General features: G+C 36.6%; 1 protein-coding gene across 3 annotated transcripts in view; it reads left to right on the top strand.

Moving 5' to 3' along the window:
* Positions 1 to 5,946: 5,946 nt before the first annotated feature.
* The window catches only part of slc16a1b (solute carrier family 16 member 1b), a 41,400-nt gene continuing 25,832 nt past the window's right edge, over positions 5,947 to 21,514 (top strand). For 2 of the 3 annotated variants that reach the window (XR_012383584.1, XR_012383583.1), the window contains exon 1: positions 5,947 to 6,064. The gene's annotated coding sequence lies outside the window, so the exon portion shown is untranslated. 3 annotated transcript variants of the gene reach the window in all.

Here is a 21,514-nt window from a genome sequence, read left to right as displayed (position 1 = left end):
AAATATTACTAAACTGGAAAAAACTGTTTATTAAAACTTGATTTTTCCCCCCAAAATATTCATTTAAAAAATTGTTAAAACTTCAAAAGATTTTCTGTTGTCAACATTCAAGATTTCTTGCTCCTCTGTTCTTCCAGTCTCTTTCACATATGACTGACAGGGATTTTCTAGACACTTTTATATCAGGCTTAAATTAGGACTCTGGACTGACCATTTCACTGTTTCATCATTTTCAGCTTAAAGGGCCATGAAACCCCCTCGTTTCAACAGGGTGTTTTCACACCTCTACTTTGGAAAAAGTCAGAAAAGTGGGCGTGTCCAGCTCTGTTTAGGGGGAGTGTCGGAGGAAGAAAAGTGGGATGTGTGGGAGTGTCTATTTGGGCACGCGCAAGTTTCAGAGTCAAAGTACACACACAAACACACAGGAGAAAGTGATGGTGTTTAACCTACATGGACATGTGTAGTCGAATTATTTGCCAAATTATTAAATGTTGGACTTTAACTGCAGTTTGGCTCTTTCATTCAGGGAATTCATTTATGCCCCTCGCGACAAACGAGATATTTGATTCGAGGAACTGCTCTAAGCGTGTATTTTTCATGCAATGTTTGATACTGCACGGCGAATGAGAGAAAAAAAACCTCCGCATTTCCCGGAAACTTAGATGCACACGACAGGTAGCGTCAGAAAGTCGCGTGTGTTATTCCGGTCACAAAATGCTGTAAAAACCCTACACGAGGTTAAAGTTGTGGTGCTAACATGTTTACACTCGGTGCAATAGTTTGTTCGATACGAACAAACTGAATAAACAAAGAGCACTGCTCGCTCACTTACCAAATCTGTAGAGACAGGACAATCACCAGCAACTAGAGCCGCGTCTTTATGAAGAGAATACTACAAGCGAATCTGGATCTCAGCGTTTGCAGATGAGAACAGCTCTCAGGTAAACAATGTTCCTCCTTAGACACTCAAGTTATTGTTGTCGAGCGTCGCGTACACTGTTAATCCACACGTGACTCCAGATGAGCTCTCACAGAGAGAAAATGAAAACGAAACTTAACTGTAGCAAACTATAAAAGCAACACTTCACACTTGTTTTGCCAATACAACGTGGTGTGTCTGTCGTGACAGTAATGAATATTAATTGAAGTTGCACAATAGAGCGCGCTGATTGGTGTGAACCAAGCCTTACTCATGCATTAATGCATCACACTGTAAGACGTAATAAGACACTCTGGCACAGACGCCCAGTCTGCACGCTGGAATACAACGCTATTATGTCATGGCCGTGACGCAGCTTCAAAAATTCGTTTCAAACCGGAAGTACGAATTTGCTTGAAATAACGCAAAAACAACCAATTTACACTTTTTTGTGAAATATAGGTGTCCTAATAGTGTTTTTAGCAGTGTGGGACACATATACAACTGTCAACAGCTCAAAAAATGTGTTTTGGTGTTTCGTGACCCTTTAAGGAACTGCTTCGACTAATTTAGCTGTTAATGTATGGGGCTTATTTTCCTGGAAATTGCTCACTGATTGGGCAATGAACAAAGAAAAGGAAAAAGCAGCCAAAAGCTGCCAAAGCAGCTTCTGCTAAATATTTGCATTTACATTACTAGGTTTCTATATAAGAGGCTAAACTCCTGCTGGAGAAAACATCGCCCAACCATAACACTTCTTCCGACACCTTTTACTAACTTCTCACACTATAGGTTCATCCAGTTTTTATCCAGTTTGTTGATAAACATGTTTTCCATCAGACCTAAAAACTTTAAACTTGCTTTCAACACTAAAGTGAACTTTGGACAAGTTATTTGTCCACAACCTGCTCTCAGGGGATTTTAGGCATTTTTGAAACTTGCAAAACTGTGTGAAAACTGGAAAACTGGTTGCCCAATTTGATAGGGTTTGTCAAATAATTACCAAATTTACCAGCAGGTGCAGATTAACACCAATGGGAGGGTCTGAAGTTGTGGTTTAATAATAATTGTTGTTCTTTTAAAAAAGATTTGATCTTTGCTGTGCATTGGGAGAAAACCAAATTACCAAACACCTATAAACCTATGGAAATCACTGGAACAATTTGCCAGAACAACATTATGTGAATTTACCTTTATTTACCTTTGCCAGATGTGTAAACAAAAGGTTTTCACTGTTCTGTTGGACATTTTTGTTCTGACTCTCAACAGCATCCCTTTCAATCTTCAAATAACTAACATTCACCCAGATTAATTGGTGATTTAGACAGAAACAAGACAATGCATGGAGTCAAATAAGGGGACACATTGTAGCATTCCTGTAGTAGATGAAATCTAAGCTTTTAACGATGGCACTGAAAGGTTTGTTTACCTATGATAAAGCTGTGCCCATGAACTTTGAACCCTGGAAGATGATGATGAAAGCAGGATATAGTATCTGTTTAGAAAAGCGAGAGTGCAAGAATCGTATATGTATATACATCGAATGCTATTATTGAACTACAGTTGTAAGGGTGGTATTGGTAGTCGTTTCACCTTTGATTCGAACTGATATAGTGCATAGACCATGTTAGCTATAATGTTTTTATATTTTCAATGTCAGCAGTGCATGATCAGTTATCTGACAGATTCCACTTGATGTATTGATGTCCACACCTGTTTAAAGTTAAAATGCTTGACTAGGGAGTTTCCTGGGGTTTTTCCATCACTCCTGTCGCATTTTTCAGAAGCTCAAAAATTTAATGAAAATATAGATTGTCAACAAACACTCGCAGCTTAATGTTGTTAGGTCAAATGCTCTCTTTAAGAATGTTTTATGAAAACTGATCTCAGGGTGTGATATACGGGAACACGTCAGGAGACTTCTATGGACATATAGATTCCTGTAACAAATCTTGACCCTTACTGTTTAACATATATAAACTAAAGTCACACCCATTACACAAAGGCGACTTTTGTAAACTGCAGGACTGTGGAATGTTTACACAAATGTTCACAAAGCACATTTTGGATATTTGTGGCAGGAACTAATTCAGTTCCTGCCCGACTTGAACTCTAAACTAGACCGTAATGCGCAAAGTAATTTGGAGTAACTGGATTTGTTGTCACAAGTGATTAATGTGTTTTCTTGTTTATATATGTTGATTCTGCAAAGAGCTTCATTGGTCAAAGACTCTGTGGTCACAATCTGTGTTTGCATGTTTGTGTACTCTTGAAATATTCGTGAAGCAGAACAAGTGGTTTGCAAGACTTATTTCAACATTCCTCTTTCGTCTCAATGTTCTTTCATATGTCAGTCTCTGATTGAGTATGAATGAATTTGCTCTCATTACTGCTGTGACGAAGCTCATGCTTATTAACAAAAGACACTAATTAATCTCTGCTGGTACAGCAGAGCAATTTCACATGCAGTCAACTGGAAATGAAAGAAAGGGAGACAGCAGAATATTGGGGAACACAAAGAAGCTCTTGGATATTCAATCTATCCTAACATCCCTCCAACATTAGGTTATCAAGGAATGGATGTACTAAGATATTGTATTTAACTTAAAATACAATTCAAAAGGCACCTATTTTCGTAATTTTTCAAGATCTAGATGAACCATTTGAGTCTCCAGAAGGTGTTTGTGAAGTTTCAGCTTTAAAACCTATTAAATTACATTTTATACCTTTCAGAAGATTTTTTTTTTTGCTCTGAACACAATAGCTGTTTTTGTTGCCTGTGCCTTTAATGCTAGTTCTCCCCACCCACTGTTCCCATGTGCCTATCAGAGTGTGCCTCAAACTCCACCTCGGCTGCATCAGATAAACAACACAGTGACAGACATGATGGAAGCAGATCTCATGTAACGTTTGTGAGAAATACTACAGTAAGAACTTTCCCAATGATTATTTTATGTATTTGTTGTGGATTTAATGAGTCGATGAGAATTATGAATCACACACAATGCCAATACAAAGTTCATGCACACAGACTCAAACACACAAAGCGCATGGATGTTAATATCATCGGCTGTATGGATATTAGTTATGCTAATGTACAAATGTCCACAAATCAGGATTGAAGAATCTTCTTTTATAATTGTACTGGCATGTCTTGTATTGACATGGATGTCAATCAATTTGGGGGAGGAAACCTACATCACAGCAGGCCTCAAAATGGGAGGCATCTGGGTTTCACCAGCTAATTGTAAGTTCCTTCTTAAACTGGAATGTAAAGTCCACTCTAGGGGCTTAATAACTAGCTAGTAACTAGCTGTAACTAAATTTGGACTCACTACGGTTGCACATGTTCAGAAAACCTTAGTTAGTAGGTTAAAGCCTTTAAATCATTAAACTTTTTTTAAAATTTGCCAACTAATGCATCTATATATCTGTCCTATAAAATGAAATTATAAATCACATTTTAATAGCACATTAAATTACAGACATAATAACAGACGACAAAAATATTTAGTAGTGCATAAGTAGGTTGTAACGTAGAATACCTTTAAGTCACAACTAGGCTACATTTTACCTTATGCACTGCTGGTGCAACCAACCAGCCTAGGGAACAGGAAATAAAAAAACAAAAGAGAGACTTATTGGCTGCGTCCGAAACAGCATACTGGAGTGCGCATCCCATGCACGCTGTGCTATGATCCCATGATGCCTCGCAAGCGAATTCATGAATAGGAGTAAAGCGACGTGATTGACGCAGGTAGGTTACGTGACCATGACAAAATGGCGGATGTAGTACGTCCTAACTCCATTCATGCTTTTTCGACTCATACTGTATAGAACGTACTTTTCTAAAGGCTGAGTAGTTTGTTTAAATTCAAATGCAGTACCTACTGAGTAGTAGGCGGTTTCGGACGCAGCCAATGTCTTTATATTACCCCAATATGACTGTGGACACACTATACCTACACACTGTTCTGTCAAAACAACTTACAAAAGATGATTTTCATCAACGGTGCCCTTTAAGGTTGTGGTCACATTAATGGTTCTATCGGCTTGTTTGGTCCACTCCATACTGAAAAAGAAAGTGAAACACCTGGCCCTGGTTTCACTTACAGTGTTCACATTGCCAGTTGTAAAACAAACCAAACTTACTTTATAATCCAAACTGTAGTGTGTACTGGGCTAAAAAGTTGTTGGTTTTACATACATTTGATTGAATCTATCAAATGAGAGCTCATGAAATGCTTAAAAAGTGTGTAAAAAAATCGAAACAGTGGCTGAAATTCCTTAATCCATTCCCATAAACAAAAAGGTATGGTCCTGTATAATACAGATTGTTTGATGTTCCCATTTTAAGTTAATTTAAAAGTAGAGGGGCACTGCTAAGCGGGGGTAAATACCCCCCCCCCCCCACCCCAAGAGATCTGCTTTATTAGTAATACAAATCCTCGCAAGGGGCCCAAACTCCTCAAATATATACTTTTTTATATAGGGTATTCCTCTTTTAAGCTATGTCTGCTTGTTTGGTATGCACCAGGATTGCAGCATTTACAACAAATAAACTAAACACAAAAGTTGTTTAATTAATCTGCCAATTTGTACTTATCTTAAGGTCCAAGCTTGAGTTAAAGTAATAGAGGTAACTAACAAAGTATCCACAAATAAATGCACTTAAGTATTTTCCATAGTGTATGTCATACTTTAACAATGTTTAAATATTTTAGGCTACTCAAAATCAATACCAAACCATCTTTAACTCGTTAAAGACAATTAAAAGTTCCTTATAACTTTACTAAATCATGCCTTTCCACGTTATCATTAAATCATATTATAAGTAATAAATAGCTTCAGCTTCAAAGGGTCCCGGTGAGATTATAACATCACGGTCAAAGTTATAACTCCTAAATGTCCTTGTAACTGGAGAGACTATGAGAGTATTGCAACACATACCGCTCATAGGCGCTGCGAGGCGGTTGTGCGCATGCGCCTCGGTTTCTATCACACGACGGATGGGAAGCTCACGCCACGCAGACTCACAAATTTACGGAGCCATTCAGAGCTCTCCATGCTGCTCGGTGAAGCGGGATCCCAGGTCGCAAACGTGTAGCACATTCTTACAACCGGGCTGGTGAATGAAACTCTCAGGTATGTGTTTCACAGAAGTGTTTACAGACCTCTGATTTGGATCGCATGGTCCTGCTGGAGAGAGTAGGGGTCCATTTAACTGTGCATCTCGGTTTTTTTTTAGGAACACAATGAATTAACCTGAACTCTGGAGGGTACAAGCACACTTTCTTTGTGGTCGTTTCACTGTTTCGGGTTAGCTACATCATTCGTGATGTCGCACTACGCGCATACCTAAAGATAGACACATTATGGTCGTTTAAGAAATAACTTACTGCTGTTTGAAAAGTTAGTTTGTGATACCCCAGTTCATTGTATTAGAGAAAGAAGTTGGTGGCCATTGTCACGTTGTTCGCTTTTGACCCCTTTGGTGTCTGTAGTTACGCGCGGTCACGTGCGCAAATAAGGGAGATGATTTTGGGAGAAGTGAAATTGTAAACAACGAAAACACAAGCTGCGTCCCAAATGGCACACTATACACTATGCACTCATGCACTATGTACTTATGCACTTACACACTCAACAGGAAAGTATATGTATGTAGTGTTGTCCCAAATGGCACACTTATGTTTTTTTACTAAGCGTAAATTCAAACCGTTTCCCTGATGACGTTTGACGGTTGCCAAATCATTGAAATAAATGACCATACTATCAAATGAAACCTGCCGTGAATATTGCCGCATTCACCATCGGGAGGCGCTATAATCATTCTCGTAGGAGAATTTTGCTTTAACCATCCAAAATAAATAAAGTTATTCAACATGTGCGTCCGATAGCTCCGCCCTTTCCGCTACGTAAGCAAACCTGCGGTCGTTGAGTGCGTGAAGTGTCCATCATTACACACTTCATTTTAGCGGCTGAATGAGTGCATCATCCGGGTAATTGAAGTGCTCTTATTATTTTTAGTGTTTTCAGTGTGAACGCACTACTTACACTATTTATACTACAAAATGGCGTAGAATAGTGCATAAGTATGCGATTTGGGACGCAGCTTATGTCTATTGAGGTTCTCCTGTATGGATTCTTTTATATTTTGGTGGATATTTGAAACACATTCACTCCTTAATAAGATGTGTGTGATGCTCGCATATCCATCTAGGTAATCACGCGCAATTTTTAAAATACATGCTCCCTAAAATGATTGTAAGACATCGTGTTCATTATTTTGGCCAGTTGTTAAGTATATTTCTTCTAAACCGTGTAACATACACTCAGTGAGTTTTAGGAAAATATGTTTGCTTTTGTCTAAATTGCAATTGTTTTAATTCCTGACATGAAACCAAAACTTGAATATACAGCTGAAGGTTCAGAGCCAACTCTGCTTTATTTGTCTATGTGGATCCACATTGCGAATAAAAAACTGCATGAAGCCTTTCATTATCTTGTTCTTTGTCTGAGGCGAGAACGTGATATTAAGTTTATCAGATTTTTATTGCGGGTTAAAGTTTCAACATCTTCGTTGCATCAGAAGCTTATTGGTGTCCTCAGTGACGTGAACTAATATTAAAAGGTTAACCATAGCTGACAAAGTCACCTTAGATTAAATCAAACCGATCCCTACTCAACGCATGGAGAACAACAATGGTTGGTAGAGAGATGTCAGTGAGGTCAGACTGAATTATAAGGGTACAATTGGTGACATGCTGGACTGCGAGTGGTACAAAATGCAGGTATTTGCATGGCAGGAACTTGATATATCTTTATTGTGCCTTTATGAAAAGTGAATTGAGGCACAAGTTGCACACCAGTTACCAAAATCCTCTGTTTAACTGTTCAATTTTTTTCAAAGAGCAACTTCTACCTGATATCAGCAGTAGATGCCGTCTTTTGCAATTCTTCATTCAACTTTGGCCTTCATTGAGACTGTGACGATACACTTGCATCACAAAGACTGTGTCTGTGATGTTTGCTTAAAAGTCCCTTTGACAGAGTTGTTTTTGTGTTCTTTGATATGTAGTTGACTGACGTAAGTTTCAGTGGTCAAGTCTGATTTGTAATTGATCAATGTTAATTGATCAATGTTCACACACAGGTTGTGGAAGGGGGTAAAGCAGTTCAGTGTTTCAAAAGGTCACAAGACCAATAAAAAGCTCACAATTGAATTGATATGTGCAAGATGCCAAACTTTCTCCGTCTAGCTCACAGTTATGAATATTATTTTTCTTTACAGGTATTGTTTAGCGATGCTAGGAGCTACGACCAACCACAGACTAACAGTAGTGTCAGTCTGGTAATTTGCAGGTATATGAATGGTTTCACTGTGTGTGTGTGTTATGCCCATGTATGAGGTGGCAAGAAAGGTCATTCTATTGTTGGCAAGTTCTGAATGTCACAAACTCACTGTTGCGCGTCAGAGATTTTAATTGCGTCCACTCTTTGAGTGCGCAGAGTCACTGGATGTGACATTGAATCTTGACAGCGCTATTGAGAATATTGTCTAACATTTTAGGCTGAGGTTTGATGAAGGATGAAATAAAAATGCTATAGTTGGGAAGGAAGATGGCAGCTTGAAGACATGACTATGCTCATTATACTGTGGGTGAGAAGTCATGTTTGATAAAGCAAGGTAATTTAAATAAGAATCTGACAAAGGGAGGTGTGTATGGCTTGGTGCCAGTTCGTCTGGCATTTCAACAGTTCTATTGTTGACAACTGTTTATTCTGTTGTGATAAAGACCTGCCAATGTCTTTGATGGGGGACATGAAAACCCCTAATGTATTTTAAAGACGTTAAGATGTATATGTTACACATTGCTGAAAACAGTACTATGAGCTGTAAGTTTTATCAGCATGTGGAAATTTGTTTTTTTTGTTTCTTTGCAGTTGTACATTTTTCTTCAAACGGCTTTAAAATTAATAATTTTTAAATGTTTATGTAGGTCTTTACATTGAAAGGAAACTTTCAACACTTTGATTTCTTTACTAGTTGGAGTAAGCCTCATATCCAACTCCCTTGCAAACTTTTTATTTGTTTGCAAGTGATATAACTGCTTTTATCAGCGAGGAGTAGGGCTGCGTGATATTGGAAAAACATGACTTGGCGATGTTTTGTTTTGCCGCAATATAAATTAAATTTCAGTAGCTTTGTTTGGAAAGATCTCGTTCAGTTAGATCAGCTGGGGTGATCAAGTCTCTTATCTGCACAGTGCCTCTGCACAAAAAAGCTAATAAAAAACACGCCTGTGTAATACGACTAGGGTTGTAACAATATACCGGTATGGCGGTTTACCACGATTTGAACGTGCACGATTATCATACCATGAACAATTGCATATCAACGGTTTTAACCCTTAAAGACCGAGACAGCCGCCCGCGGCTAAAAATAAGTATTGCTCTTAAATGTTTAATAACTTTTGATCCGCTGATCCGATTCATACAATTCAAAGATTGGCATAAAGAAGAGAATCTCAGCTTTCCAGTGCTGTATCACATAACGCGGACTTTTAGAGGCTCCGGAATCAGTGCGGTTACGTCATCAACATTTGACAACGCTGATTTGACAAAGAAACGCTCGTCACTGTGTCTCCGGACAAATCAGACATGATACATTGATGCATTGTCCCTCCTCCATGCCCAGATTGGTTCAAACTCGCTATATCACAACCAATAAGCATAGGTTTCGCTTTTGTTTGTGGACTAAGCTTTTTGAACAACACGGAATGAGAGAAAGGCATACATTTATGCGCGGCTAAATAAAACGCAAAAAAAAAGTTTTGCATGAAATAATTCTCATACTAAGTACTTTTGCATGCACAGCAGCACAGAAACATGACAAAACAGTGACACAGCAAAGACGAACTGCTGCTCTTGCTGTTTTCAAAAGACGCAAATGAAGATGCAGCTGTTTGTCTGCATTGCAGACAACCATATCCATAGACAACCATATCCATGCTGGCACATAAAACCTAAGGATGTTCCATATTGAATCTAGTTTCGTTATGTAACTATTTATAGTATAGTAAATATTTATATCTATTTTTTACTGAGGATTTGCACCATGTTTATTTGGACTTTATTTGGACTTCGACACATTATTTATTATTTTCTTATTTTTATTTGTTCATTGTAAGTGGTGTTGCTTATAGTAACTAAAAATATATTATTTGGAAAAAGTCAAATTTGCTTCACTGTTCTATTATTTTGTAACATTTGTAACATACCGTATACCGCGAAACCGTCAAACCGTGGTATTGTTTTAGACGATTATCATACCGTGAAAAATTCATACCGTTACAACCCTAAATACGACAAAGGATAAAAGTAATATAAACAGTGCTTTATGGTTTTCTGGCGAGTAAATATAGAAATTGAACAATCAAACATAAATTAACGTGTTAAACATTGTATAAACTATTTTAATCAATAATATCATTATCCAATCCTGCGGCGTGACTATTGCAGATATATAAGTGATATCAATGGTGCTCAAACAATCAATTCTTCAGCCCTAGTGCAGAGCGACATACGTTTTATTGCTTCCTCACACAAAACTGGCTCACGTACACTGTAAAAAATGCAGGGTTTCACACAATTCATTCATATTGTCCCAACACAAATCGATTAAGTTAACTTAACACTTTTAACACCCTAATTTATGTGCATTGAACAAAACTATTAAGTTGTCCCAATGTAATCTCTCAAATTGTGTTGTCTCAGCTCTTTTTAAATAAGTAGTTTGAGCAATTTAAAAAAAAAATTAGTGTATGGGGAAAATATGGACCAGTTTTCTAATAGTTGAGAAATTTTGCTTTGAAGCGTAAAATGTTGAGTGTATATTGTCAATGTATTTTTCATCTTTGGGTAGATTATTTCTTTGACTATCAATAGAATGGAACTCTCTTGCAGCCTCTTTTCACATGTGAACATTTAATGTTAGACAGATGTTTTCTCATTAGGAGGCAGCCATGGTATAGCAGTCAAACCAATGAACGATGGGGGAGTATTTAAGCCCACCTCCCGGGCCTCAAGTGGTGTTATTTTGTTTGTGAAAGAGCCTCTGAATTTGCTTACAATGGTCATTCTTCTTGTATTACCATTATGTGCTACTTGTTTCATGACTTGGCTAATAATTGTCCAGGGTCATAAGAACTTTTTTTTTTTCTTCTTCTAGGAATAAGTAAATTGTGGGCCACTTTTAGATTTCCATGAGATGTTCTTATAAGGAATCAACAGTTTCTAGAGGCAAATATCCTGGTTTGAATGTTTGTGTGCATTTTAGTCTAGTGTATGGTTTAGTTATGGAGCATTGATAATTGCCTTTAGAGATTTGATCTGAATTTCAACTTGGTGAACTGTAAAAGTTGTCGTTTACACAATTTTTAAAAATCCATGACAGCAAGGCTTTGCAAACAGAACAGTCAGGTCTCTGACTAAAGGCCACAATCTATTCAGCAAAAATGAATTGATTTCATAAGTGATTCACTTGGTTCTCATCACACAGATTTTGGGTGTGTCCAGTAGTTTTTTAAAAACAGGAAATGGTGAGGATTTTATCAAATGTTGCAAAAAAGAAATCTTTTTTTTTTTTTTTACTTATTTCATTGCGTTTTATTGGATTACCAGAACATTATTTGTAAATGTGCCGGATAGTTTTATGCAATTATAAAAAAAAAAACAATTAAATGACAAATAATAAAGCTCAGATTTTTAGGATTCAAAGTAAACATAAAAACACAATAAAAAGTGTCTTTTAAAGGCAGACTATAATTGGTTTGTTCAGGAATCGGTTCTTTCATGAGGCCATCAAGGAAAGGATGTTTTATATGATAAAAAGTCTGTTTAAAACAATAATTAAATGGCTTCAGATGACTTATAATTGTTATAAGTCATCTGTTATAAGATGCATATATTGTTTGTTTTTATGATGACGATGATGATGATATTGTAGGCTATTTGTTTCTTAATATATGAGCTGACATTATAAATCATCACACACTTTGTAAAAAAAAATGCTTGAATTGAACTATCCAAAAGTGTTTACTTTGTATAAGAAAGAAGTTACTTGACTGTATGATAGAAACTATTTAACAAAACGTAATCCTGTATTTAAAATTGATTAGAAAAAGAACAATTAGAAATGGTATGGCAGATTAAACAAAATAAAACATGACTGTTTTAACTGAGGTCTTAAATTTAAGCAGTCTGACATCTCTTGACTGCAAACCAGTTCACAGCTGCCATAAGAGCCCTCAGCCTGAGGGGATACAGTATGATGCAGTGTGCTCTATTTTACCTTTTATGTCCTTTGTGATGGATAAATTATGTTTTGCAGACTGTGAGTCGTTGCATGACTCATGATCGGACTGCCCAGAGTTAAGACAATGTGCAATCATTATTTTGCTTTTTAAGGTGCAAACTGTACTCCACTGTCTAAATGTAATACATTTTTACAAAGCGGCTGGTGTTAAGTAAATAGTTTTGCTCATGTCTGCTGAGTAAAACTAAAGTAAATGATCTTATCTTTCCAATAAACACAATAGAGCCATGACAGTTGGCACATTTCGATTCAAGGAAGTGAGCATTTCCTGAAACGTCTTGATCTGGGAAACGAAGATGTTTTAATACTTAGTTAAGAGGAAATGTGCATCCATAAAATACATCCGTATACCTTGGTTTAGGTTAAAGACTTGTCAAAATTCTTTCAGAAGCAGCGAGGGACATACTCAACTGTATGCAAATTTATAAGCTACGCAATTACACTACACTGACCATCATATTTCTACAAATCTGTAATAAAGGACATCGTAGAAAAGCTTGTGTGCAATATTAATAAAAAAATTAATGATACTTCTTTCTAATATTGTTTTTATGCTGAGGCCTGAGTAATTAATGGCAGGATTTTGGCAGACCTACCCTTTTAATGAGCGAGTTATTGAATCATTAATTCAAAACTGCAAGTAAAAAATGGTACTCTTGCATATGTGATATGATTTAACTGTACACGGACACTAGCTTTACTGCACTGTTTAAACATTCCATAGCAGGAAAATACATCCAGAGTTTACAGATGTTTTGATGAAAGTTGATTTAAAGTTTTGCTTAGATTCTCTAAGGCCATTTGTTAAATTCTTGGGATTTTTTTTTATTCTTTCAAGCATCTCAAAATGCACTTGAATGTCTGGCTTATAAATAAATGAACAAAATGGGTTTATTATTGGGGATCTTTTATAGTGTGATGACAGGACAGATGTTCACCGAAGGGGCCAGGTCTACAGCTTCTGGGTATATTTGGTGTTTATGATCATTTCCCAGGTGGTTAATGAGGATGTAGAAGTACTAAAAAAAAAAAAAAAGTCAATAACATTAATGAACTAGGGATGAGCATTCTGGAAATTTTGTGTACTGAAGTACTTGACAGTTGAATTAGTGAACTACTTACTTGACCTCTTAAAATGACCTGTTTTAAAGAACTTTTAGCTTCAGATAGTGGTGTTATTTTTAAGGAAATCAGTGATTGCTATCTATCTTAGATTGCTAAACCAATGTTTCATTTTCTTTTCAATTTTAATTAAAGCTAATATTATATGAAAAGCCTAAAATTATAATCCTATAACTATCTGAAATTTAAATCAACTTAATTGGTTTACAAAAAAATTACTAAAAAATATCACACACGGGCAAATCAAAGATTGAAAAAAGTATGAATAAACACTATAGTAACATAATTATTAGTTTAGGGGTGTGAGCCTTAACTAGTCTCACGGTTCGGTTACAATTATGCCATAGATTCGTTTCAATTCAATATCTCGGTGCATCACGCTGCATTGACGATGCTTTCCGTACATAATTAGATTTTTTTCTTCACAACACAAGAATTTTTTATATAATATATATTTAGTTATTATTTGTAATACAATTTTGTTATTTAATACATGCAGTCAGAACTGTATCTTTAATTTTTACCTGTTCTAAGAAAACACTCTTTTTGAATGTTTTAGAAAAAACTCCAGTGCATACACAGAAGACAACATGAGCATTTATAGCAAATAAACGAATGTAAATATTGTTCAGCTTGCTTTTTGAGCGGAATCAAGTTCTTATACTCCTATGATTGGTAATTGCCTTTACTCGCGTAAAAGAAAGGCCTGTGCTTTGCTTTTAAAATGAAAGCAATATTCACTGATGATTGATGCAGGAAGCACGGCTGTGGTTACAGTCCATATACGCATAATGCATGATTATCACAGGTAATCCATAATAGACACAGTGGAGAAAACTCGCACCACAGGCATGTTTGTGTTTGGATCCACAAGCATCGCTTTAACCGCCGAGAGGAAAGTAAGGTCGTACTCGCACTAGGTACAGTTGCCTAAAACCGGGCCAAAGCACGCTTGTCCAAAACACTCCCGTCTCCCCAGATGGCCCGCACTCACACCACAATCAAGCCAGGGCACGCTTGCATCATCGATGCTGCGCTGTTCAGTGAGTGCTCTCGCTCAGAACAGTGGAGATTTCTTTGGTTATATTGTTTCAGTCATTTGATATGCAGTGACATGCAATATTTCGCCAAACAGTCCTCAGGGATGCGGTGACATGCAGTCAGATATTTCGCCGAACAGATCTGCCACTTTTGGCACTCGTAAACAATCATAAAGCCCTCGTGGTGCAGGAATGAGGAGGTTTGCTGAAGGTGCGCAGCTGTCGTGCAGTGAGGAGTTTGCGTCTTTAATAAACTACGGCAGTTTGCGTTCATTAAACAGTAAGAATGATTTATAAATCCATATGAAACAGTCCCTTAAAAGTCACGTATCGCTTTCAGTTTCGGGCTTTAGCGCGTTTTGCACTCACACTACAAACGTACCGCGCCAAAGCTCAAGTGAACCGTGCTCAGGCCCATCTCTTCCAACCGGGCCAGGGCGGGCCCGATTCAGCGCACTCACACTTCTTAAACGATCCGGAAAACGGGCTTGGGCACGGTTCGGATAGCATAGTGTGAGAAGGCCCTAAGTTACCTCACGAACATTGCAGCAGGTCAAATGTCCAAAGTGAGAGAGAGAGAAGCAGAGATGGAGTTTTACAGCATTTCTCCCTAGTAGTGAAATTGCAGCTCATGCTGTACCTTCTTCTTTGTCAGTGAAAGACTGTCCAGCAAACTCACAAGCAGTGAATTGTGCACAATTATCTGCTTTTTAAGTAGTTGGAGCATTATATTTACTCTCCTCCTTCGCCATAGTATTTTACCACGATATCAAGCATATCGGATAAATGACATCAATAAAGAATAACCTGTTATGATCTATTACTAAACCGATATCGAATTGCCCCATCGGCATTGCGGTGCACTGAAGAAACAATGTATTTTGACAACCCTTATAGTGGTATAAATATTATTACATGTAAAATTATTAGCATAAATGTTATTATTTTTAAAAATTATGATCCAGATTTGCAACGTCAGATTAAATTTGTTTTGTCTTTCTGGTGTATCTGTATTGATATCTGTCACAGTGATGTAAGGCCAATTCAATGCAATTTAATTCACTTTTATTTATATAGGGCTTTTACAATGTAGACTGGGTCAAAGCAGCTTCACATAAAAGATCACAGTAAATTGGAACAGTGTAGTTCAGTTTTTAGTGTTTAAGTTCAGTTCAGTTCAGTGTGGTTTAATAATCATTACTGAGGGTCTAAACACAGGGCATATCCCTCGATGCATAGCTCTACCGATCCCAAACCATGCAAGCTAGAGGCGACAGCGGAGAGGGAAAAAAAATTCACAAGTTGGCAAAAGTGAAGAGTAAAACCTTGAGAGAAACCAGACTCAGTTGGGCACCACCATTTTAATTTCTTCACTGGCCAAACGTCTTGTGCAGAGTCTCAGCGGCAGAGGCTTGAAGCTGGGCCTCAGCAAAGACTTGTCTGTCCTTGGGGCGTCACAGGAATCATTCTCATGCTCTCCACTCCTCCATGACCACTGCAGCAGCTGCTCAGGATACGGCCTGGTCCAAGATATGGAAACCTTGAAATCAACTCCCTATAGACGCGCGTCTACTATAGTGACACTATAGTGGTTGTTTGAGAGCCGCGCGCGAAGTATGAACAGCACTTAGCAGTGAAAATAAAACTGAAAGCTTGCACATCATTTAAATAATCATATTGCATTTTAGAGTTATGCTTGCGACAAGCATTTGAAATGTTTTTTCGTTCATAGTGAACACAGTTGTGCATGAAAATAAATGTTTACAGTGTCAGTATAACTACTCTAGCCTATATAATGTTGATTTTATCAGTAAAAATGGTCTAATAATGTTCTCAATGACAGATTGCAAGCATGGGCCTATATCTCAAACATGATTCAACATCAGAATTATTATAAGTAAAATATATTTATTTATAGAAACCAGTAGACCTACACATAATATTAATATTGTTGTTTTACCATATGTTATTTAACATTTACAGAATCGTAAGAGAATCATGATTTTTATTTTAAGCAAAACAAATCGCGATTCTCATTTTAGCCAGAATCGTGCAGCTCTACTCTTTAGTATGGGAAATTCAGTGATTAGGTTAGCAATGACCACGTCACTTACATAAATACTTTTGAATTTAATTTTTACAGATTAAAGCAGTGTTTTTAGCCCATATATTTTATGTTTTTGTTGTTGGTGAAAATGCCATAAGAAAAATATGGAAACTAATATTTGGTAATTTTTTTCTAATTGTTTATGAGAAGTGGCTTGGTTGACTAATTTTAAAAATAAAAATAAACTACACAGGAAGTGGTAAAGTTGCAGTCCATGATGGACAGATTGATTACACTGGATTAACAAATAATGTTTGAATAAATTCTTCTGATTAGATGACGTATAATAAATATGTAGTTTTGTACATGTACTTTAGCATAATGTTTCTTCATTTAATTAAATTTTTTTTTAAGTTGCATGATTCAATGGACAATTATGGGATTTTCAAAGCTTGGCTGATGATGTCTTTATAGTTGAAACAGAGTAATCATAGTAGATAGGGGTGTAACGATATTAAAACCGAACCGAAATATCGCGATACACCAACCACGATACGTATCGCGAAACTCTCATTTGGTTTTTCAGTTGAGTACAGGAATAGAATTCGTGTCGTAGACAAAGTGCCTACCTGTCTGTCTCAACTGTTTCACGAAACTTACTTGTAAGGAAAAACATTTAAAAAGTGTGGTAATTTCACAATGTGAGGGTGTAAGCAACAAACTGCCAACAAAAGTGATTTAATGTACAAAAGTAAAACCAGAATAATGCCCAAATATACAAAAAAGAGAAATATTTACACTAATAAAATTAATATAACAAAGTAACAAATTCAAACAAAAGTATCAAACAAAAATTTGTTAAACTCGAGCAAGGGGGTGATAGTGAAGACAAACAAAAGAAATCAATATAATAAAACAATTCTATCTCATGAATAACCCCTCTTACCTCGCTAAAACTGATGAAAAGAAAAAAAAGGTCTTCAGCGCCGTGCGCCGCATTCTTCCCTATACTGAATAAAATAAACAAAGATGACCTTCACCTCTTACCTGATGTCTTTAACAATACATTTTCTACGTGTTTGCAAAATGGAAATCGTATGACATTTTCCCTATCCACCTTACACTAAGACTGAACTTGAGGAGATTGAGCAGCTATATTGTCAGAAAGGAGCGCGGAGCTAAAAAATATTATACAAATCAATTGAAATAAAAATGTACAAACCTCACAAAATTTCTTAAAGTGGGCAAAAGTAATGCAAAATAATTTTATCCAAACGAAAGTTAAGCAAAAACAACGAAAATCATAATCATGTCAGAAAAATACACGAAAAACGAGATCAAAGGAAAAAGCGCTCTCTCTCCTGCTCTTCCTGACATGCTTTATACATTCCCGCGCTGTGTCGCCAAATGATGATAGATCGGTCTCCTGACCAATCAGCTGTCAAAAAGGCGGACCTACAGAAATGACCGGCATAGAGGGAGCGGGAGAGAAAGAGATCGGGAGGCAAACATACAGCCGGCTACAACCTTAACATTAGTTTCAGACACAACCGCAATGTATTTTACTGGTGAATATGTCATGAAAAAACACTTTACAAACACATTATATGTATATTTTTCATTAATTTAAACGGAAACCTATCTATCTAAATGAAACCATATAATCAAAAATGAGCGTCCTTGTCAGCACAGCGATCAAGCCTCTCATCGGAGAATGTGGATATTATGGTGTTTTTGAAGAAGATCTTTCACTAGTCTACACTGCAGTTATTTATTTAATTTTAGTTTACTTAGTTAAGATGGCTGCACTAAAGAGAATAGTTTTTTTTTTTGACTAGTCTATATTGGAGGTATTTATTTAATTCTAGTTGTTTACTCGGGTATCCTGACTGTACTAAAAATGCGATGACAAAGTTAATAAAGAAAAAGGTAAGATGTTCTTGTTATTAAGTGAATTGTCTCTTAGCATTGCTGTTAACATGACATCAACCCTAACCCCACAGCAAACAGAAACCGAACCGTACCGAACCGAACCGTGGCTCCAAAACCGTGAACCGAACCGAACCGTGCCTTTTGTGTATCGTTACACCCCTAATAGTAGACATTATATATTTTAAGTTGTACTGATTTTACCCTACTTGTTGTTTTGTATACTGTATAACTAGTAGTAAAGAAGAAGAGGCGATCAGTTCGTGTTCACACATACAACTTGATCTGACATGACTACTGTGATCTGTTATGCAACACTAACATCAGCAAAATGTATTGCTCACATTTCACGATAAACAATATTTAACTTAATATCATGTATATTCATTGTTTACTGCATTTAAAACCAATTATTTTAGCCCTACCTAGTTATAGCCTTACAACTATTTAATGTAAAATCAAATTAAACTAATATAGATGTGCAACTAGCTGACATATGGATTAAATGTATGAATCGCAGTCAACTGTGAAATGTATTTTTGATCTTGGGCAGCCTTAGAAACCAACATAATAGTGTAGCCAAATTTAATAGGGTTTAATCATTGCTGGCTGATGATGGATCATTCATTAACCCATCCTGACCAGTCTACTTCAGTTTGAGCAAAACAACTGACCTTCACCGTTGTGGTATAAGCCATAATGGACATCTACTCCTTTAGTGCTGATCTTTTTTCAAGAGCACAAGACTGTCATCTTTTAACCCATGACCAGTCAGCATCCTGCAGCTCCCAGTGGACAAATATAAGGCAGTAACCTTTACTGTGGAGTGACTTGCTGCTTTACACACACATCCACAATGAAGAGCAGTTCAGAACATTCATGGACTCTCAGGAGACGCTGAACCAGCAGCCTGTCCAACACTGCAGTCTCTTGAGAAAACGGCCTCTTCATGACTTAATTAGACCAAACTGAAGTATTTTGGGAGATTTTTGAAGAATTTAATATTAGCTTGGTATTCCAGGTCCTTAAAAGGACCTGATTTCAGAACAAGCAATTTTTAAACTCAAATGATTTTACGTAAATATGGGGGTTTTGTTGTAATTTTGTACTAATTTTATACGTCTTTCAGACCTCTGAATATTACAACATGGTAGTTCTTCAGTAACCAAGTAGAATTAATATTTGCTCATATGTTTTTGCAAGGTTGTCATACTCTTTATCAATGATTTATATTTAACTGTATGGCAGTTGAGCCACTCTGCCTTTAAGGGCATATGCAAAGTCAGCAGGAAAACTCATTTTATGGTGAGCTTGTAACGCATAAGCACTTCAGTTTTTCCTGTTCTTGATTTAAGATGCATATTTTTTCAAAGAACTGAGGGTAAGAATGCACGTCTTATGTATGATCTGGCTCCTGCTGTCATGCTATTCTGATAGATTGTGGTTTTCGGAGGCTTTATTGGAATGTGTGAGAAAGCAGATCAGCACTTTCATTTGCTCAAGTATAAAGATGTTTCCAAACACTGATTTTGTGAGCACAAGAGTTTCATTAGCACACAGTGTGTGTGAAGGGAAAAAACAAATGGGTTCTTATTGCGTTCTAAATCTAAGTGTAATTCCAAGGCTATTTCAAACCAAAGCATTTTTAAGCTGTCATCATACAATAATAAAAACATACTCTCCCTCAAGTTTCCCTGTTCCAACCATTCAACTTTTTTTCTTCTGTTGAACACAAAAGATGTATTAAAGAACGCTGAAAACTAGTCACCTTTCACATCTAGACCCAATTCTATTTTTCTACCCCTTCCCCTTGGCCCTTAAAACAGAGTGTGAAGGGAAAGGGCTTCAAAATGTACCCCTAAGAAATGGGACCGCACTACAGCACCTGCACATGTCATCAGATCTCATCACAATCTCTTGCTTCTTACGAGATCAGACAATTGCAACATTTAGCGAATTTTTTGTTTGTTTGTTTGTTTTTTTAAGGTTGACGTGGTAAAACATAAATGTAGTTATGAATATATTAAAACATGTGCATGTTTGTTGTAAAAATTTGTAACAATGACAAAAAATACTTATTTGTGACAACTTTTATAGATTATCAGGGTACCTGAGCAAGATATATTTTCTGATAAATTACAACTTTTAAGGAGAAAGAACTTGCCGCTGACATGTGGTATCTCCTCAGCCATAGTAGTGATTCTCCTTTGCCATAATAGCGAGTCATATAATTAAAATCACCTAAAATCTCACCTCTAGTTAGCTGGTTGGTAGTTCTTAGTGACTACGTTTACATAAACATCGGAAATGGAATATTTGCCTTAATCTAAAGAAGACAATAATATCATTAAGGTCTTTACATGAGTTGCTTCTTTAATGTTCCTTTCATGATATTGTTTTACATGTTATAGCGCATAATTAATGTCATTGCATCACCACACTATCCACATTTTGTCTATAGTTTCATGTAATCTTTGGATGTTTTATTTTTAATTTCAACTTTAACTGCTGTTTGGCCCTTTCACTTTCATTCAGGAAACTTTCATGCATGCCCCCTATATCAAACGAGGTATTAGATGCGAGTATGAACTGCTGAAAGTGTTGTTTTAATGGAATTTGATACCACACACTGTATGGAACAAAAACATTCTCCATTTCGCAATGCTGGTTTCTGTGGTCTTTCAATGACTTGGTAGGTGCAGAGAATTGTGTCAAACAGCCTGTGTGTATAGACTATCGTGATGCAAAATGCAGTGAAAATTCTACACAAAGGTAATGGTTTGATTTAAGATGTTTACATGTTTGGATTGTACCTCAATGTGATTAAAATCTGCATATTCCACTTGACTTATTCCGCTTTGTTTAGTTCATCTATGACCTTAATCGGAATAAATTAATCAAAAATGTATGTTTACGTGGTAGACTCTTAATCAAAGCATTGTCTAATCATATTGAAATCGTTTTCTTGGTGTCCATGTAAACATACTCCTAGTGAAATGCTGTTGATTGGCATGTTTTTAAATCAAATTAAAAAGATGGGTTAATGCATCTCTTCATTCATTCAAACAGAAATTAGA

Source organism: Danio rerio, chromosome 8 (assembly GCF_049306965.1).
Source record: "Danio rerio strain Tuebingen ecotype United States chromosome 8, GRCz12tu, whole genome shotgun sequence".
NCBI classification, from domain to species: Eukaryota; Metazoa; Chordata; class Actinopteri; order Cypriniformes; family Danionidae; genus Danio; species Danio rerio.
The sequence above is the reverse complement of the archived record's forward strand: the minus strand, read 5'-3'. Positions and strand labels throughout refer to the sequence as shown.